Source organism: Schistocerca piceifrons, unplaced genomic scaffold (genome assembly GCF_021461385.2).
Source record: "Schistocerca piceifrons isolate TAMUIC-IGC-003096 unplaced genomic scaffold, iqSchPice1.1 HiC_scaffold_701, whole genome shotgun sequence".
NCBI lineage: Eukaryota > Metazoa > Arthropoda > Insecta > Orthoptera > Acrididae > Schistocerca > Schistocerca piceifrons.
Genome location: NW_025728950.1, coordinates 705520 through 731336, shown reverse-complemented (window position 1 = coordinate 731336; position 25817 = coordinate 705520). Strand labels below are relative to the sequence as shown.

The following is a 25817-nucleotide window of genomic DNA, read 5'->3' as shown; positions in this document are numbered from 1 at the left end:
CGATGCTGTCTCTTTCATGGACTACCTTTGGAGCCAGCATCGCCTGGCGGAATCTGACCGGAAATATACCATTACTTTTGCAAGATTTCTTAAAGTTGCAATGGTTCATGGTTATCAAAAGGTGTTCCGGGCTGACTAAGGCACCTCGTATAAGAATTGCCTGAGTGTACCCCTGGATCTTTGTCACTCAGACTTTCAAACTACCCTTGACTTACCCATACCCCAGATTTGATATTGGCCTTCAGGGCATCACTAGAGTAGACTGTTCTATGATACTGATAATATGGAAATTGGTAACACGGAAATTGTGTGAACCTTGTATGAAAAATTATTGGAAAATTGGAAAACATAATCTATCTTAGAGGATTATTACTTCGTTAATTCTATGGGCGATGGGATTATCTCGCCAGTTTCGTTTGAGTGTGCTGCCGTCGCTGTTTTTTTTTTATTTTGCCTTCATTTCTGTCTTTATTTATTTCTTTCTATTTAGTTTTTAACATCATCACTTGCTTCACACCTGGAGAGGGAGGTGTGTTTCTGAGTAGTGTGTCGTCGCCCCCAAGGCATAGCAGAGTATGCCTCCGCTTTTATTTTCGGTTTATGGCAATAAGTCTTGCTACTAACAACACCCTGCTTTACGTGCTGCGTCGACACTAGAGGATGGCGGCATTTTTGGAGAGGAAAAGGTAGGTCTATAGGGGAGGTAGGAGGGAAAAAAGTGTAGTATTTGTCTTATCAGCTTAATATCTGATACGTCCTGCATCACACGACCAGAATATTACACTCATTTTTGGCTTATGACGGAGTGCTAGGGGCTTGCTCCACCTCTGTCGCGGGTTGGCCCGGCATTGAAGTACCGCCGGGATCGGCCCACCTAAAATTAATTAAAACACAGCCTGAAATGGGTTAACTTTCTGCAGTGATCAGATATTCCGCTGGTAGCAAAACTTGTCGTAGTTGTTGATGTGCCCAGTAGTTAGTTGCTTACACACCACGATTTCTTTTCATTAATTTAAGATTATCTTAAGAATTTTTTTTTTTTTTTGCGGTTAGCCGGACGGCACTTGCAGCCGCATTACGCTAGGCTGGTAATTTATGGGGGCACAGGACAGTGCCTTCGGATGCCTCGTTAGCGTCTCTTATGGTCCGGGCACAGATAATTTTAATTACATTTTTTGGAGTTATATCCTTAGCTCCTCGCGAACGTCGTCGTCGTCGCCGCCGCACGCACGCTGAATACGTGTGTACACACGCACACACACATATGCAGTAGGCGGTGGACGATGTAAGCACTCGGCTAGATGTAGCTCGCGCCAGTTTAGCTTGCACCGGCCTGACGCTGCTGTGGGGCGGCCTCACGGCTTCTCCACTGCCCTGGCAGCTAGCGGCGTTCAAATGGGAGTCGCAGTTTACTCCTCGACATGGAGGGTAGTACTGGGATGTTGACGAGTGATCTCGTATTTGGTCGTTCCTTCCGGCACTTGCCTTTGCGATGATTACGACGGTCGCCTGTTGCCATATCGGCCCGCACCACCGTGTGTCACTCCCACATGTGGAGCGCACACGCTGCAAGCATTTAGGCCCTGACACTGCGGTTTTTCATCTCTGGCGGTACTCCGCAAGGATACCGCCCTTCGATTGTGCCATTCCAGCACTAATCGAAGTGCTAGGTTTTCCGGCCTGTTAGGAGACCGCTTCTGCAAAACGTGCGAGGAGATGTTTGCTGGTTGCGAGCTACCCGCCGATTTTCTAGCTGTACGTATTGTCCTTAATCCAAAGGTCACAGGTCACTGTCGGGCTAAGGACGTGTTCTTAACACTGATTATAAGTTGGTGGCACGAAGTGTGGCTTCACATCTTAAACAGGTAATGAATAAGGTACACTGGCGTTTCGAATCGAACCACCTTCACCGCTGCTTCTATATACCGTGATGCTGTCTTACTCACCCACCGCCGACGCTCGAACCCCGGCTTCAATTGATCTCTAGATTTCGCCAGTGCCTTCTCCCATCCTTACCTGCTGGCCGTTATGTCGCGGAAGGGTTTCGGGGAGCACTTCATAAGAGTCATCCGGCACTTCTTGGATGGAGCAAATTCCAGAATCATTGTGAACGGCTGCAGATCACGACCAATTCCCATCAGACGATCAGTTCGACAAGGCTGTCCCTTGTCAGTGTATTTTATCGCTTTGGCGCTGGACCCCATGCTGCGTGACATCGGACGGATGGTCGATGGTGTTCCTTTCCCAGGCGTCACCTTCCGCAGTGCGGCATACGCGGATGGTGTAGGTGTGTTTGTAGCAAACGCCAATGACATCGATTCGGTTCGCCGAGTCCTCCACGTTTATGAACGAGCATCCGGTGCCATGTTAAAATCCAACAAAATGGTGCTAATGCCACTAGGGCCTCGATCATTGACCATCGAACGCCCATGCAACCGGATTGTAGGGGAACAACGTATCTTGGGTCTTGAGGTGACTGACTGTCCGCAGCGCATGTTAACACTCACGTGCAGGCGGATTCTCACGCGCATCAGAGGATTTTGCATGAGTCACACTGATCGACGACTCGACCTCCATCAACGAATCCAACTGATTAGTACATACATCCTATCACGGGCATAGTATGTAGCACAACTCCATACGCTACCGAAACAAACCAGCAGAGCCATCTCACAAACAGTATATTGCCTATTGTGGCGGCATGCACTATTCAAAGTTGATGCGCAGAATTGTACACTGCCAAAGGTCGATAGTGGCCTTGGACTCATTGACTTTCCCCGCAAATGTGCGGCAATCCTGATTCAAAGTATCGCCACTTTGCGTGAGATTGACCCAGGTCGTACAACAGCGGTGCTTTTCGACCGTTATCGCCCACAATCGGCGCGTGCACCAGTATGTTTGACACATATTCCATTCCGGATGACGACAGTCAAGGACTATTACCTCAATCAAAGTTACGTCCTAACAGTGGCCACCGACAAGGCACGCACATCGAAGCGCCTTTACTAGGCGCTTCGAGGCCAGCCCACACCACATAAATTGGAGGACAGACGACCGTCGGTCATCTGGCACCAAGCTTGGGCTAATATCAACCACCCAGCCCTTCCCACAGAAGTTTCAGCGCTATGGTATCGCGTTGTAAACAATTTAATACCCACTAATCACCGCCTGGCGGCCATCCGCCTATGGCCCTCGGCTGCTTGCGGCCGATGTGGTGACGTAGACACCAGAGAGCATCGTCTCTTATGCCCTCACGTTACAGAAGTGTGGGACCTTGCACGTGTGCTATTAGCGCTGATCGGTGGGACTACACTGGACTATGTGTCAATCGACTGGTTCCTTACCCCTGATATTCAGACCAACCAACGAACACGACGTAACGCAATGGTGTGGCTCTTGGGCCACACCATTTTCACGATCTATGACCTTTGCCTCACCGATGCTGTCTCTTTCATGGACTACCTTTGGAGCCAGCATCGCCTGGCGGAATCTGACCGGAAATATACCATTACTTTTGGAAGATTTCTTAAAGTTGCAATGGTTCATGGTTATCAAAAGGTGTTCCGGGCTGACTAAGGCACCTCGTATAAGAATTGCCTGAGTGTACCCCTGGATCTTTGTCACTCAGACTTTCAAACTACCCTTGACTTACCCATACCCCAGATTTGATATTGGCCTTCAGGGCATCACTACAGTAGACTGTTCTATGATACTGATAATATGGAAATTGTTAACACGGAAATTGTGTGAACCTTGTATGAAAAATTATTGGAAAATTGGAAAACATAATCTATCTTAGAGGATTATTACTTCGTTAATTCTATGGGCGATGGGATTATCTCGCCAGTTTCGTTTGAGTGTGCTGCCGTCGCTGTTTTTTTTTTATTTTGCCTTGATTTCTGTCTTTATTTATTTCTTTCTATTTAGTTTTTAACATCATCACTTGCTTCACACCTGGAGAGGGAGGTGTGTTTCTGAGTAGTGTGTCGTCGCCCCCAAGGCATAGCAGAGTATGCCTCCGCTTTTATTTTCGGTTTATGGCAATAAGTCTTGTTACTAACAACACCCTGCTTTACGTGCTGCGTCGACACTAGAGGATGGCGGCATTTTTGGAGAGGAAAAGGTAGGTCTATAGGGGAGGTAGGAGGGAAAAAAGTGTAGTATTTGTCTTATCAGCTTAATATCTGATACGTCCTGCATCACACGACCAGAATATTACACTCATTTTTGGCTTATGACGGAGTGCTAGGGGCTTGCTCCACCTCTGTCGCGGGTTGGCCCGGCATTGAAGTACCGCCGGGATCGGCCCACCTAAAATTAATTAAAACACAGCCTGAAATGGGTTAACTTTCTGCAGTGATCAGATATTCCGCTGGTAGCAAAACTTGTCGTAGTTGTTGATGTGCCCAGTAGTTAGTTGCTTACACACCACGATTTCTTTTCATTAATTTAAGATTATCTTAAGAATTTTTTTTTTTTTTTGCGGTTAGCCGGACGGCACTTGCAGCCGCATTACGCTAGGCTGGTAATTTATGGGGGCACAGGACAGTGCCTTCGGATGCCTCGTTAGCGTCTCTTATGGTCCGGGCACAGATAATTTTAATTACATTTTTTGGAGTTATATCCTTAGCTCCTCGCGAACGTCGTCGTCGTCGCCGCCGCACGCACGCTGAATACGTGTGTACACACGCACACACACATATGCAGTAGGCGGTGGACGATGTAAGCACTCGGCTAGGTGTAGCTCGCGCCAGTATAGCTCGCACCGGCCTGACGCTGCTGTGGGGCGGCCTCACGGCTTCTCCACTGCCCTGGCAGCTAGCGGCGTTCAAATGGGAGTCGCAGTTTACTCCTCGACATGGAGGGTAGTACTGGGATGTTGACGAGTGATCTCGTATTTGGTCGTTCCTTCCGGCACTTGCCTTTGCGATGATTACGACGGTCGCCTGTTGCCATATCGGCCCGCACCACCGTGTGTCACTCCCACATGTGGAGCGCACACGCTGCAAGCATTTAGGCCCTGACACTGCGGTTTTTCATCATATCATCTCCGGCGGTACACCGCAAGGTTACCGCCCTTCGATTGTGCCTTTTTCGCGCTAATCGAAGTGTTAGGGGTTCCAGCCAGCCAGCCAGCCAGCCAGCCAGCCAGCCAGCAGTTCCCGGTCCCGGCCTGCAGCAGTGGTCCCGCAGCCAGCCAGCCAGCCAGCCAGCCAGCCAGCCCTCCGGTGGCAGCAGCAGTCCAGCCAGCAGCAGTCCAGCCAGCAGCAGCAGCAGCAGCAGCAGCCGCCGCCGCCGCCGCCGCCGCCGCCCCGGCCCCGTCCGCGGCAGCAGCGTCCCTGCCTCTCGCCGTCGCCGTCGCCGTCGCCGTCGCCGTCGCCGTCGCCGTCGCCGTCGCCGTCGCCGTCGCCGTCGCCGTCGCCGTCCGTCGTCCCCCAGTGTGTGTCCTGTCCTTTTAGTGCTGTGTTTTTCTTTCTTCTTCTTGTCGTCATGTCCGCCCCCACCACCACCGTCACTACTACCACCACCGCCATCGTGTATACGTCCCCTTCCGCCGCCTCCACCACTATCACTTGGTGTGCCCAATCCCACCCCCCTCCTTCCATCCCTCCCCTCCTCTCTATCCCTTCGCCCTCGCTCTTTGTCTCCCCGTCTCCCGCCTCTTCCTCTCGTTCTGATCCTTTCCCCCCACTCCCCCAGCCTGTCACTGCAGCTCCGGCTAGGGTGGTGGCCCGTCGGGCCACTGCCCACGCCCAGCTCTCCCCATCGCCATCGCCATCGCCATCGCCATCACCGCCACCACCGTCATCATCGTCACCATCACCATCACTGCCACATTCGCCTGCACCGTCACAGTCACTATCTCCGGCGCCGCCTGCTGCGTCCGTGCCGGGACCTGTCCCTTCCCACCACCTCCCCATCGTTCCCGTCCCTCCTGTCACCACCCGCCCGTCTGCCGCTGTCAAACGCCCTAGTGGCGCCTCCACTTCCTCTGCTCCTAAAAAGGCTCCACCCCGCCCGCCATCCCCACCCCAAAATGCCATGGACGTCTCCCCACCAGGCCCCGCTCCCTCCTCCTCCTCCTCCTCCTCCTCCCCACCCGGTCTCTACAAATATCTCCTGTCCCGTCCCGATCCTTCCTTCCTCGAGGCCCGGAATCTCTCCCTCCTCCTCCGCCAACATTTCCCTGGCGTCCCCATCTCTCTCCTTACTCCCAGACGGGATTCTGTTCTTATCTCCTCCCCCAGCCCAACCCTCCATACTGACATCCTCTCCCGCCTCCCCATCACCCGTTTTGGTCCTCACGCCTCCCTCACCCCTGCTCCCTCCCCATCTCCTACCCGCCAACCCCAACCCCCGCGTCGCCCGCCGACCCTCACCGCCGTGATCACTCGGCTTAGCCCGTCGATCACGGAGGAGGAGGTGCTGGCGGAGCTGAAGGCCCATCCCACCCTGGAGGTGCGGGCGGTCCGCCGCATTTTCAACGCGACCGGCCCCACCCGCCTTATGCGGGTTTTCTCTGAGGACGCCCCCTCCATTGACCGTCTCCTGAAGGAGGGTGCCCTCCTCTTCAATCAGCGGTACAAGGTCGACCCCTCCCGTTCCCCCCCTCAATCCCTGCGCTGCCAGAGATGTCTGCGCTACAATGCACATCCAACAGCAGAGTGCCGCGAGGCCCCCACCTGCCCACATTGTCGGCAAGCGCACTTCCTCCGGCAGTGCCCCAACCTCCAATCCCCTCCCTCCTGTAATACCTGCAGCCTCCCCCACCCCACCTACTCCCAAAAGTGCAAAGCCCGACCCCCTCCCACCACTCCTGAACTCACCGTACCTGTCCGTCCCCTGGACGCCCCCACCCCTCCTGGCAATTCCCTTCGTCCCCCCCCCACTGCTGAGGACATCATCAGGTTCCTCACCATTGTCCTTCAAAACGTCCATCCCTTTCAGCGCCCCCACACCTTACAACAGATCTCCCTCGCCGCCCGTTCCATATTCCACCTTAAAATGTACGCCACCTTTTCCAATAACCAGGCCCATTTCACCTTCTCCCGCCTTGACACCCTCGTCTAAGTCCTTATCATGGCGCGACAGCATCGTATCCTTTTCAACAATATCCGCTCCCTTCCCGCCAACAAGAACCTCTTCCTGCACACCCTTGCTACCCACCGTGTGGATGCCTTCCTCCTCAATGAAACCTTCCTCCAACCCCACCACTCCATCCACACCTCCCCCTATCTCCTCCACCGCTCCGATAATCCCCTCCCAGTTGCACATGGCGGAGTTGCCATTGGCCACCACCGCCAGATCCCCGTTCGGCTCCAGCCTCTCCTTCCCGACCCCACCGAACACCTGATCCTTAGTCTCTTCTTCCCCGGCCTTACCATTACCTGTGCCACCATCTATGTCCGCCCCAACGCCCCTCTTCCTTTCGACTTCCTCTCCCACATCGACCGTACCTTCTCCTCCTATGTGATCGCCGCCGACCTCAACATCCATAGTCGCTCCGCTGCCCAGTTACGGCGGTGGCATCGGTTCCTCTCCTCCCTTCAAGGCGACCTCATCCCCATCCCCCAGCATACTCGTCCCGAATCCAACTCCACTCCCGATGTTATCCTCTCCTCCCCCAACCTCCTTGGTCGCATTACGGTGGATGTCCTGGAGCCTATTGGTAGCGACCATCTCCCTGTCCTCCTCACCGTTTCAGACGGCCGTCGCCCCCGCCCCGACCCTTGTCATGACCCTCCCCCTAAGTACATCCATGACTATTCCCGTGCCAACTGGAATGCCTACCGGGATACCCTCTCCACTCAGGTCGATAGCCACCCTCTCGCCTACCGCCGTCCTGATGATGTCACCCATGCCGCCTCCTTTCTCCAGCAGACCTTGTCTGAGGCCGTGGAGGCCCACGTCCCTACTGTTGCCATCCACCCCCACCGTCCTACCTTACCACCACAGGCCGTCCTCCTCCTCCGTGAATCCCGTCGTCTCTACCGTGCCTTCCTCCGCACGCGTGACCCGGACACCCTACGACGCCACCGGCAACTACAGCGACACATTCGAAATTTGCTCGCGGCCAAGAAACGCCGGGACTGGCGACAGACATGCACCCGTTTAACTGCTACCCTCCCTATAAACTCGTCCAAGTTCTGGACCGCCTTCCGTCGCCTTACCGGAACTAAACCCTCCCCCTACTATCCTCTTCTCCACGATGATCGCCCCTTTCCTGACGCCCTTAGTAAGGCCAATCACTTTGCCTCCTACCTGTCCGATGTGTTTTCCATCCCTGATGATCCCCAGTTCGATTACTCCCTCTTCCCAGATATCCGCGATCGAACTGATACCTCTGTCCCTCCCCTCGCTCCTGGTTTCCAGTACTTGGACAACATTCCACACACGGACCTTAATGCCCCCATCACCACACAGGATCTCATCAATACACTCCGCACCAAACGCAACACCGCTCCTGGTCACGATCGTGTCACCTACCGTCACCTTCGTGAAGCTCCTGTCTCTTTTCTCTCCACCCTGGCCAGGCTCTACAATGTAGTCCTGTCCACTGGTTACTACCCCGACCTGTGGAAAACCTCCCGTATCCTCATGTTCCTCAAACCTGGCAAACCGCCGTCCGCCGTCTCCTCCTACCGTCCCATCAGCCTTACCTCGGTCTTCAGCAAGGTCCTGGAATCTATCCTCACCCGCCGCATCCACCAGCATCTCCGCCAGCACCGCCTCCTCCCCGTTACCCAGTGTGGCTTCCGGCCGTCCTTCTCTTCCGACGATCTTCTCCTTCACCTCACTCATCTCCTTTCCGAACAGCTCAATTCCCGCCGCTCCGCAATCTTCCTCTCTCTTGACCTCGAACGTGCATATGACCGTGTATGGCATTCCGGTCTCCTCTTCAAGCTCCAAACCTTCGCCCTTCCCATTAACTACGTTCGTCTGATCGGTTCCTTTCTCTCCCGCCGTCCTTCCTATGTCACCATCCATAACACCGATTCCTACACCTTTTTCCCCTCCGCCGGTGTGCCCCAAGGCTCCGTCCTCTCCCCCCTTCTGTACCTGTTGTACACGGCGGACATGCCGCCGCCGTCACCCCCCATCCACCTTCTCCAGTTTGCCGATGACACCGCCTTCCTCGCCCTTGCCCCCACCCTGCGACGCTCCCAACACCTTCTCCAATCCCATCTTGACCGGTTCACCGCTTGGTGCAACCAGTGGTTGCTCAAGGTCAATCCTTCCAAAACCCAGGCGATCATTGTAGGCAAAACCACTCCCTCCTTCCGCCTCCTTGATTTCTATCTCACCGTTTATGGCCGTCCCATCGCTCTCACCCCCACCCTTAAGTACCTTGGCGTCACCCTCGACCGTCGCCTCTCCTGGACTCCCCATCTCCAGACAATCCAAGCCAAGGCACGTTCCCGACTCCGTCTCCTCAAGCTCCTTTCCGGCCGAACGTGGGGTCTGGACCCCTCCACCATCCTCCACACCTATAAGTCCCTCATCCGCCCTATCCTCTGTTACGCCCATCCCGCCTGGATCTCCGCCCCCCCTTCCTTTTATAAATCCCTCCAAATCCTTGAACGCCATGCTCTCCGCCTTGCCTATCGCATCCGTCTCCCTTCCCCCACGCGGATCCTGTATGACCTTATCCCCTTCCCCCACCTCCTCCTCTTCCTCGAAAGGATACGAATCCTATACACCTCCCGTAAACTCGATCCTCCTCACCCGCTCGTCTCCCCGATCCTCTCCCACCCCCGCCCGCTGCCGCGCCTGTACTCCCACGTCCCACCTGGTCTCCATCTCTCCACCCTCCTTACCCTCTCCCAAGGTGGTTTCCGCCAGCTCCCCCTCCCTGATGATGTCCTCCTCCCCTGCATCTACCCCTCCTATCAACTTTGATCCTCCCCCCCCTCCTGTGTCCTTTCCTTCAGGCACCCTCCCTCCCCCCCTTTTCCCTTCCCTTCTCTTTCCTTTCCCCCCTCCCTCCTACCCTCTCCTCCGGGCTTCACTCCCCCTACCTCCCTCCCCCTCTCTCCTTTGCCCATGGCATCTCTGCTCTCCCCTCTCCCATTTCCCCTTCCTCCTCCTCCACCTCCTCTCTTGGCAGGTCCCCGGACTCGTACACGCTGAGTGGACATTCGCGCGCCGGAGATCGTCGCCATCAGTGTCTCGTGAGTGCCGTCGTGTTTCGTGTTCAGTGTTCCCGTCATCCTCCATCGTTCACCTGTGCCATCGCCATCTTCAGTGTTAGTGCGTCGTGACAACAGTTTGTAGTGATTTTTCGTCAAGTGTGAACGGCTCCGTGTTTGTCTTTATGTGTCTACTGTTTTATTACCCACCGTTATGTCACATTTGTGTATTCTTTCTGTTCTATCTTTATCTCCTCTACGGCTGAAGAGCGGCGTACCATGCTGCTGACAGCCTGCCTGTTTGTACGGGTTTGAAAATAACAATAAAGAAAAAAAAAAAAAAAAAAAGGTTTTTCATCTCTGGCGGTACTCCGCAAGGATACCGCCCTTCGATTGTGCCATTCCAGCACTAATCGAAGTGCTAGGTTTTCCGGCCTGTTAGGAGACCGCTTCTGCAAAACGTGCGAGGAGATGTTTGCTGGTTGCGAGCTACCCGCCGATTTTCTAGCTGTACGTATTGTCCTTAATCCAAAGGTCACAGGTCACTGTCGGGCTAAGGACGTGTTCTTAACACTGATTATAAGTTGGTGGCACGAAGTGTGGCTTCACATCTTAAACAGGTAATGAATAAGGTACACTGGCGTTTCGAATCGAACCACCTTCACCGCTGCTTCTATATACCGTGATGCTGTCTTACTCACCCACCGCCGACGCTCGAACCCCGGCTTCAATTGATCTCTAGATTTCGCCAGTGCCTTCTCCCATCCTTACCTGCTGGCCGTTATGTCGCGGAAGGGTTTCGGGGAGCACTTCATAAGAGTCATCCGGCACTTCTTGGATGGAGCAAATTCCAGAATCATTGTGAACGGCTGCAGATCACGACCAATTCCCATCAGACGATCAGTTCGACAAGGCTGTCCCTTGTCAGTGTATTTTATCGCTTTGGCGCTGGACCCCATGCTGCGTGACATCGGACGGATGGTCGATGGTGTTCCTTTCCCAGGCGTCACCTTCCGCAGTGCGGCATACGCGGATGGTGTAGGTGTGTTTGTAGCAAACGCCAATGACATCGATTCGGTTCGCCGAGTCCTCCACGTTTATGAACGAGCATCCGGTGCCATGTTAAAATCCAACAAAATGGTGCTAATGCCACTAGGGCCACGATCATTGACCATCGAACGCCCATGCAACCGGATTGTAGGGGAACAACGTATCTTGGGTCTTGAGGTGACTGACTGTCCGCAGCGCATGTTAACACTCACGTGCAGGCGGATTCTCACGCGCATCAGAGGATTTTGCATGAGTCACACTGATCGACGACTCGACCTCCATCAACGAATCCAACTGATTAGTACATACATCCTATCACGGGCATAGTATGTAGCACAACTCCATACGCTACCGAAACAAACCAGCAGAGCCATCTCACAAACAGTATATTGCCTATTGTGGCGGCATGCACTATTCAAAGTTGATGCGCAGAATTGTACACTGCCAAAGGTCGATAGTGGCCTTGGACTCATTGACTTTCCCCGCAAATGTGCGGCAATCCTGATTCAAAGTATCGCCACTTTGCGTGAGATTGACCCAGGTCGTACAACAGCGGTGCTTTTCGACCGTTATCGCCCACAATCGGCGCGTGCACCAGTATGTTTGACACATATTCCATTCCGGATGACGACAGTCAAGGACTATTACCTCAATCAAAGTTACGTCCTAACAGTGGCCACCGACAAGGCACGCACATCGAAGCGCCTTTACTAGGCGCTTCGAGGCCAGCCCACACCACATAAATTGGAGGACAGACGACCGTCGGTCATCTGGCACCAAGCTTGGGCTAATATCAACCACCCAGCCCTTCCCACAGAAGTTTCAGCGCTATGGTATCGCGTTGTAAACAATTTAATACCCACTAATCACCGCCTGGCGGCCATCCGCCTATGGCCCTCGGCTGCTTGCGGCCGATGTGGTGACGTAGACACCAGAGAGCATCGTCTCTTATGCCCTCACGTCACAGAAGTGTGGGACCTTGCACGTGTGCTATTAGCGCTGATCGGTGGGACTACACTGGACTATGTGTCAATCGACTGGTTCCTTACCCCTGATATTCAGACCAACCAACGAACACGACGTAACGCAATGGTGTGGCTCTTGGGCCACACCATTTTCACGATCTATGACCTTTGCCTCACCGATGCTGTCTCTTTCATGGACTACCTTTGGAGCCAGCATCGCCTGGCGGAATCTGACCGGAAATATACCATTACTTTTGCAAGATTTCTTAAAGTTGCAATGGTTCATGGTTATCAAAAGGTGTTCCGGGCTGACTAAGGCACCTCGTATAAGAATTGCCTGAGTGTACCCCTGGATCTTTGTCACTCAGACTTTCAAACTACCCTTGACTTACCCATACCCCAGATTTGATATTGGCCTTCAGGGCATCACTAGAGTAGACTGTTCTATGATACTGATAATATGTAAATTGGTAACACGGAAATTGTGTGAACCTTGTATGAAAAATTATTGGAAAATTGGAAAACATAATCTATCTTAGAGGATTATTACTTCGTTAATTCTATGGGCGATGGGATTATCTCGCCAGTTTCGTTTGAGTGTGCTGCCGTCGCTGTTTTTTTTTTATTTTGCCTTCATTTCTGTCTTTATTTATTTCTTTCTATTTAGTTTTTAACATCATCACTTGCTTCACACCTGGAGAGGGAGGTGTGTTTCTGAGTAGTGTGTCGTCGCCCCCAAGGCATAGCAGAGTATGCCTCCGCTTTTATTTTCGGTTTATGGCAATAAGTCTTGCTACTAACAACACCCTGCTTTACGTGCTGCGTCGACACTAGAGGATGGCGGCATTTTTGGAGAGGAAAAGGTAGGTCTATAGGGGAGGTAGGAGGGAAAAAAGTGTAGTATTTGTCTTATCAGCTTAATATCTGATACGTCCTGCATCACACGACCAGAATATTACACTCATTTTTGGCTTATGACGGAGTGCTAGGGGCTTGCTCCACCTCTGTCGCGGGTTGGCCCGGCATTGAAGTACCGCCGGGATCGGCCCACCTAAAATTAATTAAAACACAGCCTGAAATGGGTTAACTTTCTGCAGTGATCAGATATTCCGCTGGTAGCAAAACTTGTCGTAGTTGTTGATGTGCCCAGTAGTTAGTTGCTTACACACCACGATTTCTTTTCATTAATTTAAGATTATCTTAAGAATTTTTTTTTTTTTTGCGGTTAGCCGGACGGCACTTGCAGCCGCATTACGCTAGGCTGGTAATTTATGGGGGCACAGGACAGTGCCTTCGGATGCCTCGTTAGCGTCTCTTATGGTCCGGCCACAGATAATTTTAATTACATTTTTTGGAGTTATATCCTTAGTTCCTCGCGAACGTCGTTATTGTCGCCGCCGCACGCACGCTGAATACGTGTGTACACACGCACACACACATATGCAGTAGGCGGTGGACGATGTAAGCACTCGGCTAGGTGTAGCTCGCGCCAGTATAGCTCGCACCGGCCTGACGCTGCTGTGGGGCGGCCTCACGGCTTCTCCACTGCCCTGGCAGCTAGCGGCGTTCAAATGGGAGTCGCAGTTTACTCCTCGACATGGAGGGTAGTACTGGGATGTTGACGAGTGATCTCGTATTTGGTCGTTCCTTCCGGCACTTGCCTTTGCGATGTTTTCGACGGTCGCCTGTTGCCATATCGGCCCGCACCACCGTGTGTCACTCCCACATGTGGAGCGCACACGCTGCAAGCATTTAGGCCCTGACACTGCGGTTTTTCATCTCTGGCGGTACTCCGCAAGGATACCGCCCTTCGATTGTGCCATTCCAGCACTAATCGAAGTGCTAGGTTTTCCGGCCTGTTAGGAGACCGCTTCTGCAAAACGTGCGAGGAGATGTTTGCTGGTTGCGAGCTACCCGCCGATTTTCTAGCTGTACGTATTGTCCTTAATCCAAAGGTCACAGGTCACTGTCGGGCTAAGGACGTGTTCTTAACACTGATTATAAGTTGGTGGCACGAAGTGTGGCTTCACATCTTAAACAGGTAATGAATAAGGTACACTGGCGTTTCGAATCGAACCACCTTCACCGCTGCTTCTATATACCGTGATGCTGTCTTACTCACCCACCGCCGACGCTCGAACCCCGGCTTCAATTGATCTCTAGATTTCGCCAGTGCCTTCTCCCATCCTTACCTGCTGGCCGTTATGTCGCGGAAGGGTTTCGGGGAGCACTTCATAAGAGTCATCCGGCACTTCTTGGATGGAGCAAATTCCAGAATCATTGTGAACGGCTGCAGATCACGACCAATTCCCATCAGACGATCAGTTCGACAAGGCTGTCCCTTGTCAGTGTATTTTATCGCTTTGGCGCTGGACCCCATGCTGCGTGACATCGGACGGATGGTCGATGGTGTTCCTTTCCCAGGCGTCACCTTCCGCAGTGCGGCATACGCGGATGGTGTAGGTGTGTTTGTAGCAAACGCCAATGACATCGATTCGGTTCGCCGAGTCCTCCACGTTTATGAACGAGCATCCGGTGCCATGTTAAAATCCAACAAAATGGTGCTAATGCCACTAGGGCCACGATCATTGACCATCGAACGCCCATGCAACCGGATTGTAGGGGAACAACGTATCTTGGGTCTTGAGGTGACTGACTGTCCGCAGCGCATGTTAACACTCACGTGCAGGCGGATTCTCACGCGCATCAGAGGATTTTGCATGAGTCACACTGATCGACGACTCGACCTCCATCAACGAATCCAACTGATTAGTACATACATCCTATCACGGGCATAGTATGTAGCACAACTCCATACGCTACCGAAACAAACCAGCAGAGCCATCTCACAAACAGTATATTGCCTATTGTGGCGGCATGCACTATTCAAAGTTGATGCGCAGAATTGTACACTGCCAAAGGTCGATAGTGGCCTTGGACTCATTGACTTTCCCCGCAAATGTGCGGCAATCCTGATTCAAAGTATCGCCACTTTGCGTGAGATTGACCCAGGTCGTACAACAGCGGTGCTTTTCGACCGTTATCGCCCACAATCGGCGCGTGCACCAGTATGTTTGACACATATTCCATTCCGGATGACGACAGTCAAGGACTATTACCTCAATCAAAGTTACGTCCTAACAGTGGCCACCGACAAGGCACGCACATCGAAGCGCCTTTACTAGGCGCTTCGAGGCCAGCCCACACCACATAAATTGGAGGACAGACGACCGTCGGTCATCTGGCACCAAGCTTGGGCTAATATCAACCACCCAGCCCTTCCCACAGAAGTTTCAGCGCTATGGTATCGCGTTGTAAACAATTTAATACCCACTAATCACCGCCTGGCGGCCATCCGCCTATGGCCCTCGGCTGCTTGCGGCCGATGTGGTGACGTAGACACCAGAGAGCATCGTCTCTTATGCCCTCACGTCACAGAAGTGTGGGACCTTGCACGTGTGCTATTAGCGCTGATCGGTGGGACTACACTGGACTATGTGTCAATCGACTGGTTCCTTACCCCTGATATTCAGACCAACCAACGAACACGACGTAACGCAATGGTGTGGCTCTTGGGCCACACCATTTTCACGATCTATGACCTTTGCCTCACCGATGCTGTCTCTTTCATGGACTACCTTTGGAGCCAGCATCGCCTGGCGGAATCTGACCGGAAATATACCATTACTTTTGCAAGATTTCTTAAAGTTGCAATGGTTCATGGTTATCAAAAGGTGTTCCGGGCTGACTAAGGCACCTCGTATAAGAATTGCCTGAGTGTACCCCTGGATCTTTGTCACTCAGACTTTCAAACTACCCTTGACTTACCCATACCCCAGATTTGATATTGGCCTTCAGGGCATCACTAGAGTAGACTGTTCTATGATACTGATAATATGGAAATTGGTAACACGGAAATTGTGTGAACCTTGTATGAAAAATTATTGGAAAATTGGAAAACATAATCTATCTTAGAGGATTATTACTTCGTTAATTCTATGGGCGATGGGATTATCTCGCCAGTTTCGTTTGAGTGTGCTGCCGTCGCTGTTTTTTTTTTATTTTGCCTTCATTTCTGTCTTTATTTATTTCTTTCTATTTAGTTTTTAACATCATCACTTGCTTCACACCTGGAGAGGGAGGTGTGTTTCTGAGTAGTGTGTCGTCGCCCCCAAGGCATAGCAGAGTATGCCTCCGCTTTTATTTTCGGTTTATGGCAATAAGTCTTGCTACTAACAACACCCTGCTTTACGTGCTGCGTCGACACTAGAGGATGGCGGCATTTTTGGAGAGGAAAAGGTAGGTCTATAGGGGAGGTAGGAGGGAAAAAAGTGTAGTATTTGTCTTATCAGCTTAATATCTGATACGTCCTGCATCACACGACCAGAATATTACACTCATTTTTGGCTTATGACGGAGTGCTAGGGGCTTGCTCCACCTCTGTCGCGGGTTGGCCCGGCATTGAAGTACCGCCGGGATCGGCCCACCTAAAATTAATTAAAACACAGCCTGAAATGGGTTAACTTTCTGCAGTGATCAGATATTCCGCTGGTAGCAAAACTTGTCGTAGTTGTTGATGTGCCCAGTAGTTAGTTGCTTACACACCACGATTTCTTTTCATTAATTTAAGATTATCTTAAGAATTTTTTTTTTTTTGCGGTTAGCCGGACGGCACTTGCAGCCGCATTACGCTAGGCTGGTAATTTATGGGGGCACAGGACAGTGCCTTCGGATGCCTCGTTAGCGTCTCTTATGGTCCGGCCACAGATAATTTTAATTACATTTTTTGGAGTTATATCCTTAGTTCCTCGCGAACGTCGTCGTTGTCGCCGCCGCACGCACGCTGAATACGTGTGTACACACGCACACACACATATGCAGTAGGCGGTGGACGATGTAAGCACTCGGCTAGGTGTAGCTCGCGCCAGTATAGCTCGCACCGGCCTGACGCTGCTGTGGGGCGGCCTCACGGCTTCTCCACTGCCCTGGCAGCTAGCGGCGTTCAAATGGGAGTCGCAGTTTACTTCTCGACATGGAGGGTAGTACTGGGATGTTGACGAGTGATCTCGTATTTGGTCGTTCCTTCCGGCACTTGCCTTTGCGATGTTTTCGACGGTCGCCTGTTGCCATATCGGCCCGCACCACCGTGTGTCACTCCCACATGTGGAGCGCACACGCTGCAAGCATTTAGGCCCTGACACTGCGGTTTTTCATCTCTGGCGGTACTCCGCAAGGATACCGCCCTTCGATTGTGCCATTCCAGCACTAATCGAAGTGCTAGGTTTTCCGGCCTGTTAGGAGACCGCTTCTGCAAAACGTGCGAGGAGATGTTTGCTGGTTGCGAGCTACCCGCCGATTTTCTAGCTGTACGTATTGTCCTTAATCCAAAGGTCACAGGTCACTGTCGGGCCAAGGACGTGTTCTTAACACTGATTATAAGTTGGTGGCACGAAGTGTGGCTTCACATCTTAAACAGGTAATGAATAAGGTACACTGGCGTTTCGAATCGAACCACCTTCACCGCTGCTTCTATATACCGTGATGCTGTCTTACTCACCCACCGCCGACGCTCGAACCCCGGCTTCAATTGATCTCTAGATTTCGCCGGTGCCTTCTCCCATCCTTACCTGCTGGCCGTTATGTCGCGGAAGGGTTTCGGGGAGCACTTCATAAGAGTCATCCGGCACTTCTTGGATGGAGCAAATTCCAGAATCATTGTGAACGGCTGCAGATCACGACCAATTCCCATCAGACGATCAGTTCGACAAGGCTGTCCCTTGTCAGTGTATTTTATCGCTTTGGCGCTGGACCCCATGCTGCGTGACATCGGACGGATGGTCGATGGTGTTCCTTTCCCAGGCGTCACCTTCCGCAGTGCGGCATACGCGGATGGTGTAGGTGTGTTTGTAGCAAACGCCAATGACATCGATTCGGTTCGCCGAGTCCTCCACGTTTATGAACGAGCATCCGGTGCCATGTTAAAATCCAACAAAATGGTGCTAATGCCACTAGGGCCACGATCATTGACCATCGAACGCCCCTGCAACCGGATTGTAGGGGAACAACGTATCTTGGGTCTTGAGGTGACTGACTGTCCGCAGCGCATGTTAACACTCACGTGCAGGCGGATTCTCACGCGCATCAGAGGATTTTGCATGAGTCACACTGATCGACGACTCGACCTCCATCAACGAATCCAACTGATTAGTACATACATCCTATCACGGGCATAGTATGTAGCACAACTCCATACGCTACCGAAACAAACCAGCAGAGCCATCTCACAAACAGTATATTGCCTATTGTGGCGGCATGCACTATTCAAAGTTGATGCGCAGAATTGTACACTGCCAAAGGTCGATAGTGGCCTTGGACTCATTGACTTTCCCCGCAAATGTGCGGCAATCCTGATTCAAAGTATCGCCACTTTGCGTGAGATTGACCCAGGTCGTACAACAGCGGTGCTTTTCGACCGTTATCGCCCACAATCGGCGCGTGCACCAGTATGTTTGACACATATTCCATTCCGGATGACGACAGTCAAGGACTATTACCTCAATCAAAGTTACGTCCTAACAGTGGCCACCGACAAGGCACGCACATCGAAGCGCCTTTACTAGGCGCTTCGAGGCCAGCCCACACCACATAAATTGGAGGACAGACGACCGTCGGTCATCTGGCACCAAGCTTGGGCTAATATCAACCACCCAGCCCTTCCCACAGAAGTTTCAGCGCTATGGTATCGCGTTGTAAACAATTTAATACCCACTAATCACCGCCTGGCGGCCATCCGCCTATGGCCCTCGGCTGCTTGCGGCCGATGTGGTGACGTAGACACCAGAGAGCATCGTCTCTTATGCCCTCACGTCACAGAAGTGTGGGACCTTGCACGTGTGCTATTAGCGCTGATCGGTGGGACTACACTGGACTATGTGTCAATCGACTGGTTCCTTACCCCTGATATTCAGACCAACCAACGAACACGACGTAACGCAATGGTGTGGCTCTTGGGCCACACCATTTTCACGATCTATGACCTTTGCCTCACCGATGCTGTCTCTTTCATGGACTACCTTTGGAGCCAGCATCGCCTGGCGGAATCTGACCGGAAATATACCATTACTTTTGCAAGATTTCTTAAAGTTGCAATGGTTCATGGTTATCAAAAGGTGTTCCGGGCTGACTAAGGCACCTCGTATAAGAATTGCCTGAGTGTACCCCTGGATCTTTGTCACTCAGACTTTCAAACTACCCTTGACTTACCCATACCCCAGATTTGATATTGGCCTTCAGGGCATCACTAGAGTAGACTGTTCTATGATACTGATAATATGGAAATTGGTAACACGGAAATTGTGTGAACCTTGTATGAAAAATTATTGGAAAATTGGAAAACATAATCTATCTTAGAGGATTATTACTTCGTTAATTCTATGGGCGATGGGATTATCTCGCCAGTTTCGTTTGAGTGTGCTGCCGTCGCTGTTTTTTTTTTATTTTGCCTTCATTTCTGTCTTTATTTATTTCTTTCTATTTAGTTTTTAACATCATCACTTGCTTCACACCTGGAGAGGGAGGTGTGTTTCTGAGTAGTGTGTCGTCGCCCCCAAGGCATAGCAGAGTATGCCTCCGCTTTTATTTTCGGTTTATGGCAATAAGTCTTGCTACTAACAACACCCTGCTTTACGTGCTGCGTCGACACTAGTGGATGGCGGCATTTTTGGAGAGGAAAAGGTAGGTCTATAGGGGAGGTAGGAGGGAAAAAAGTGTAGTATTTGTCTTATCAGCTTAATATCTGATACGTCCTGCATCACACGACCAGAATATTACACTCATTTTTGGCTTATGACGGAGTGCTAGGGGCTTGCTCCACCTCTGTCGCGGGTTGGCCCGGCATTGAAGTACCGCCGCGATCGGCCCACCTAAAATAATTAAAACACAGCCTGAAATGGGTTAACTTTCTGCAGTGATCAGATATTCCGCTGGTAGCAAAACTTGTCGTAGTTGTTGATGTGCCCAGTAGTTAGTTGCTTACACACCACGATTTCTTTTCATTAATTTAAGATTATCTTAAGAATTTTTTTTTTTTTTTTGCGGTTAGCCGGACGGCACTTGCAGCCGCATTACGCTAGGCTGGTAATTTATGGGGGCACAGGACAGTGCCTTCGGATGCCTCGTTAGCGTCTCTTATGGTCCGGGCACAGATAATTTTAATTACATTTTTTGGAGTTATATCCTTAGCTCCTCGCGAACGTCGTCGTCGTCGCCGCCGCACGCACGCTGAATACGTGTGTACACACGCACACACACATATGCAGTAGGCGGTGGACGATGTAAGCACTCGGCTAGGTGTAGCTCGCGCCAGTATAGCTCGCACCGGCCTGACGCTGCTGTGGGGCGGCCTCACGGCTTCTCCACTGCCCTGGCAGCTAGCGGCGTTCAAATGGGAGTCGCAGTTTACTCCTCGACATGGAGGGTAGTACTGGGATGTTGACGAGTGATCTCGTATTTGGTCGTTCCTTCCGGCACTTGCCTTTGCGATGTTTTCGACGGTCGCCTGTTGCCATATCGGCCCGCACCACCGTGTGTCACTCCCACATGTGGAGCGCACACGCTGCAAGCATTTAGGGCCTGACACTGCGGTTTTTCATCTCTGGCGGTACTCCGCAAGGATACCGCCCTTCGATTGTGCCATTCCAGCACTAATCGAAGTGTTAGGTTTTCCGGCCTGTTAGGAGACCGCTTCTGCAAAACGTGCGAGGAGATGTTTGCTGGTTGCGAGCTACCCGCCGATTTTCTAGCTGTACGTATTGTCCTTAATCCAAAGGTCACAGGTCACTGTCGGGCTAAGGACGTGTTCTTAACACTGATTATAAGTTGGTGGCACGAAGTGTGGCTTCACATCTTAAACAGGTAATGAATAAGGTACACTGGCGTTTCGAATCGAACCACCTTCACTGCTGCTTCTATATACCGTGATGCTGTCTTACTCACCCACCGCCGACGCTCGAACCCCGGCTTCAATTGATCTCTAGATTTCGCCGGTGCCTTCTCCCATCCTTACCTGCTGGCCGTTATGTCGCGGAAGGGTTTCGGGGAGCACTTCATAAGAGTCATCCGGCACTTCTTGGATGGAGCAAATTCCAGAATCATTGTGAATGGCTGCAGATCACGACCAATTCCCATCAGACGATCAGTTCGACAAGGCTGTCCCTTGTCAGTGTATTTTATCGCTTTGGCGCTGGACCCCATGCTGCGTGACATCGGATGGATGGTCGATGGTGTTCCTTTCCCAGGCGTCACCTTCCGCAGTGCGGCATACGCGGATGGTGTAGGTGTGTTTGTAGCAAACGCCAATGACATCGATTCGGTTCGCCGAGTCCTCCACGTTTATGAACGAGCATCCGGTGCCATGTTAAAATCCAACAAAATGGTGCTAATGCCACTAGGGCCACGATCATTGACCATCGAACGCCCATGCAACCGGATTGTAGGGGAACAACGTATCTTGGGTCTTGAGGTGACTGACTGTCCGCAGCGCATGTTAACACTGACGTGCAGGCGGATTCTCACGCGCATCAGAGGATTTTGCATGAGTCACACTGATCGACGACTCGACCTCCATCAACGAATCCAACTGATTAGTACATACATCCTATCACGGGCATAGTATGTAGCACAACTCCATACGCTACCGAAACAAACCAGCAGAGCCATCTCACAAACAGTATATTGCCTATTGTGGCGGCATGCACTATTCAAAGTTGATGCGCAGAATTGTACACTGCCAAAGGTCGATAGTGGCCTTGGACTCATTGACTTTCCCCGCAAATGTGCGGCAATCCTGATTCAAAGTATCGCCACTTTGCGTGAGATTGACCCAGGTCGTACAACAGCGGTGCTTTTCGACCGTTATCGCCCACAATCGGCGCGTGCACCAGTATGTTTGACACATATTCCATTCCGGATGACGACAGTCAAGGACTATTACCTCAATCAAAGTTACGTCCTAACAGTGGCCACCGACAAGGCACGCACATCGAAGCGCCTTTACTAGGCGCTTCGAGGCCAGCCCACACCACATAAATTGGAGGACAGACGACCGTCGGTCATCTGGCACCAAGCTTGGGCTAATATCAACCACCCAGCCCTTCCCACAGAAGTTTCAGCGCTATGGTATCGCGTTGTAAACAATTTAATACCCACTAATCACCGCCTGGCGGCCATCCGCCTATGGCCCTCGGCTGCTTGCGGCCGATGTGGTGACGTAGACACCAGAGAGCATCGTCTCTTATGCCCTCACGTCACAGAAGTGTGGGACCTTGCACGTGTGCTATTAGCGCTGATCGGTGGGACTACACTGGACTATGTGTCAATCGACTGGTTCCTTACCCCTGATATTCAGACCAACCAACGAACACGACGTAACGCAATGGTGTGGCTCTTGGGCCACACCATTTTCACGATCTATGACCTTTGCCTCACCGATGCTGTCTCTTTCATGGACTACCTTTGGAGCCAGCATCGCCTGGCGGAATCTGACCGGAAATATACCATTACTTTTGCAAGATTTCTTAAAGTTGCAATGGTTCATGGTTATCAAAAGGTGTTCCGGGCTGACTAAGGCACCTCGTATAAGAATTGCCTGAGTGTACCCCTGGATCTTTGTCACTCAGACTTTCAAACTACCCTTGACTTACCCATACCCCAGATTTGATATTGGCCTTCAGGGCATCACTAGAGTAGACTGTTCTATGATACTGATGACATGGAAATTGGTAACACGGAAATTGTGTGAACCTTGTATGAAAAATTATTGGAAAATTGGAAAACATAATCTATCTTAGAGGATTATTACTTCGTTAATTCTATGGGCGATGGGATTATCTCGCCAGTTTCGTTTGAGTGTGCTGCCGTCGCTGTTTTTTTTTTTTATTTTGCCTTCATTTCTGTCTTTATTTATTTCTTTCTATTTAGTTTTTAACATCATCACTTGCTTCACACCTGGAGAGGGAGGTGTGTTTCTGAGTAGTGTGTCGTCGCCCCCAAGGCATAGCAGAGTATGCCTCCGCTTTTATTTTCGGTTTATGGCAATAAGTCTTGCTACTAACAACACCCTGCTTTACGTGCTGCGTCGACACTAGAGGATGGCGGCATTTTTGGAGAGGAAAAGGTAGGTCTATAGGGGAGGTAGGAGGGAAAAAAGTGTAGTATTTGTCTTATCAGCTTAATATCTGATACGTCCTGCATCACACGACCAGAATATTACACTCATTTTTGGCTTATGACGGAGTGCTAGGGGCTTGCTCCACCTCTGTCGCGGGTTGGCCCGGCATTGAAGTACCGCCGGGATCGGCCCACCTAAAATTAATTAAAACACAGCCTGAAATGGGTTAACTTTCTGCAGTGATCAGATATTCCGCTGGTAGCAAAACTTGTCGTAGTTGTTGATGTGCCCAGTAGTTAGTTGCTTACACACCACGATTTCTTTTCATTAATTTAAGATTATCTTAAGAATTTTTTTTTTTTTTTGCGGTTAGCCGGACGGCACTTGCAGCCGCATTACGCTAGGCTGGTAATTTATGGGGGCACAGGACAGTGCCTTCGGATGCCTCGTTAGTGTCTCTTATGGTCCGGGCTCAGATAATTTTAATTACATTTTTTGGAGTTATATCCTTAGCTCCTCGCGAACGTCGTCGTCGTCGCCGCCGCACGCACGCTGAATACGTGTGTACACACGCACACACACATATGCAGTAGGCGGTGGACGATGTAAGCACTCGGCTAGGTGTAGCTCGCGCCAGTATAGCTCGCACCGGCCTGACGCTGCTGTGGGGCGGCCTCACGGCTTCTCCACTGCCCTGGCAGCTAGCGGCGTTCAAATGGGAGTCGCAGTTTACTCCTCGACATGGAGGGTAGTACTGGGATGTTGACGAGTGATCTCGTATTTGGTCGTTCCTTCCGGCACTTGCCTTTGCGATGTTTTCGACGGTCGCCTGTTGCCATATCGGCCCGCACCACCGTGTGTCACTCCCACATGTGGAGCGCACACGCTGCAAGCATTTAGGGCCTGACACTGCGGTTTTTCATCTCTGGCGGTACTCCGCAAGGATACCGCCCTTCGATTGTGCCATTCCAGCACTAATCGAAGTGTTAGGTTTTCCGGCCTGTTAGGAGACCGCTTCTGCAAAACGTGCGAGGAGATGTTTGCTGGTTGCGAGCTACCCGCCGATTTTCTAGCTGTACGTATTGTCCTTAATCCAAAGGTCACAGGTCACTGTCGGGCTAAGGACGTGTTCTTAACACTGATTATAAGTTGGTGGCACGAAGTGTGGCTTCACATCTTAAACAGGTAATGAATAAGGTACACTGGCGTTTCGAATCGAACCACCTTCACTGCTGCTTCTATATACCGTGATGCTGTCTTACTCACCCACCGCCGACGCTCGAACCCCGGCTTCAATTGATCTCTAGATTTCGCCGGTGCCTTCTCCCATCCTTACCTGCTGGCCGTTATGTCGCGGAAGGGTTTCGGGGAGCACTTCATAAGAGTCATCCGGCACTTCTTGGATGGAGCAAATTCCAGAATCATTGTGAATGGCTGCAGATCACGACCAATTCCCATCAGACGATCAGTTCGACAAGGCTGTCCCTTGTCAGTGTATTTTATCGCTTTGGCGCTGGACCCCATGCTGCGTGACATCGGATGGATGGTCGATGGTGTTCCTTTCCCAGGCGTCACCTTCCGCAGTGCGGCATACGCGGATGGTGTAGGTGTGTTTGTAGCAAACGCCAATGACATCGATTCGGTTCGCCGAGTCCTCCACGTTTATGAACGAGCATCCGGTGCCATGTTAAAATCCAACAAAATGGTGCTAATGCCACTAGGGCCACGATCATTGACCATCGAACGCCCATGCAACCGGATTGTAGGGGAACAACGTATCTTGGGTCTTGAGGTGACTGACTGTCCGCAGCGCATGTTAACACTGACGTGCAGGCGGATTCTCACGCGCATCAGAGGATTTTGCATGAGTCACACTGATCGACGACTCGACCTCCATCAACGAATCCAACTGATTAGTACATACATCCTATCACGGGCATAGTATGTAGCACAACTCCATACGCTACCGAAACAAACCAGCAGAGCCATCTCACAAACAGTATATTGCCTATTGTGGCGGCATGCACTATTCAAAGTTGATGCGCAGAATTGTACACTGCCAAAGGTCGATAGTGGCCTTGGACTCATTGACTTTCCCCGCAAATGTGCGGCAATCCTGATTCAAAGTATCGCCACTTTGCGTGAGATTGACCCAGGTCGTACAACAGCGGTGCTTTTCGACCGTTATCGCCCACAATCGGCGCGTGCACCAGTATGTTTGACACATATTCCATTCCGGATGACGACAGTCAAGGACTATTACCTCAATCAAAGTTACGTCCTAACAGTGGCCACCGACAAGGCACGCACATCGAAGCGCCTTTACTAGGCGCTTCGAGGCCAGCCCACACCACATAAATTGGAGGACAGACGACCGTCGGTCATCTGGCACCAAGCTTGGGCTAATATCAACCACCCAGCCCTTCCCACAGAAGTTTCAGCGCTATGGTATCGCGTTGTAAACAATTTAATACCCACTAATCACCGCCTGGCGGCCATCCGCCT

General features: G+C 51.5%; 6 pseudogenes; all 6 read left to right on the top strand.

The window, feature by feature from the left end:
- Positions 1-668: 668 nt before the first annotated feature.
- Positions 669-879, top strand: LOC124769435 (annotated as a pseudogene).
- Positions 880-4105: 3226 nt separating this feature from the next.
- On the top strand, positions 4106-4316 carry LOC124769432 (annotated as a pseudogene).
- Positions 4317-12990: 8674 nt separating this feature from the next.
- LOC124769431 lies at positions 12991-13201 on the top strand (annotated as a pseudogene).
- Positions 13202-16426: 3225 nt separating this feature from the next.
- LOC124769430 lies at positions 16427-16637 on the top strand (annotated as a pseudogene).
- A 3224-nt stretch (positions 16638-19861) lies between these two features.
- Positions 19862-20072, top strand: LOC124769582 (annotated as a pseudogene).
- Positions 20073-23300: 3228 nt separating this feature from the next.
- Positions 23301-23511, top strand: LOC124769429 (annotated as a pseudogene).
- Positions 23512-25817: the final 2306 nt, after the last annotated feature.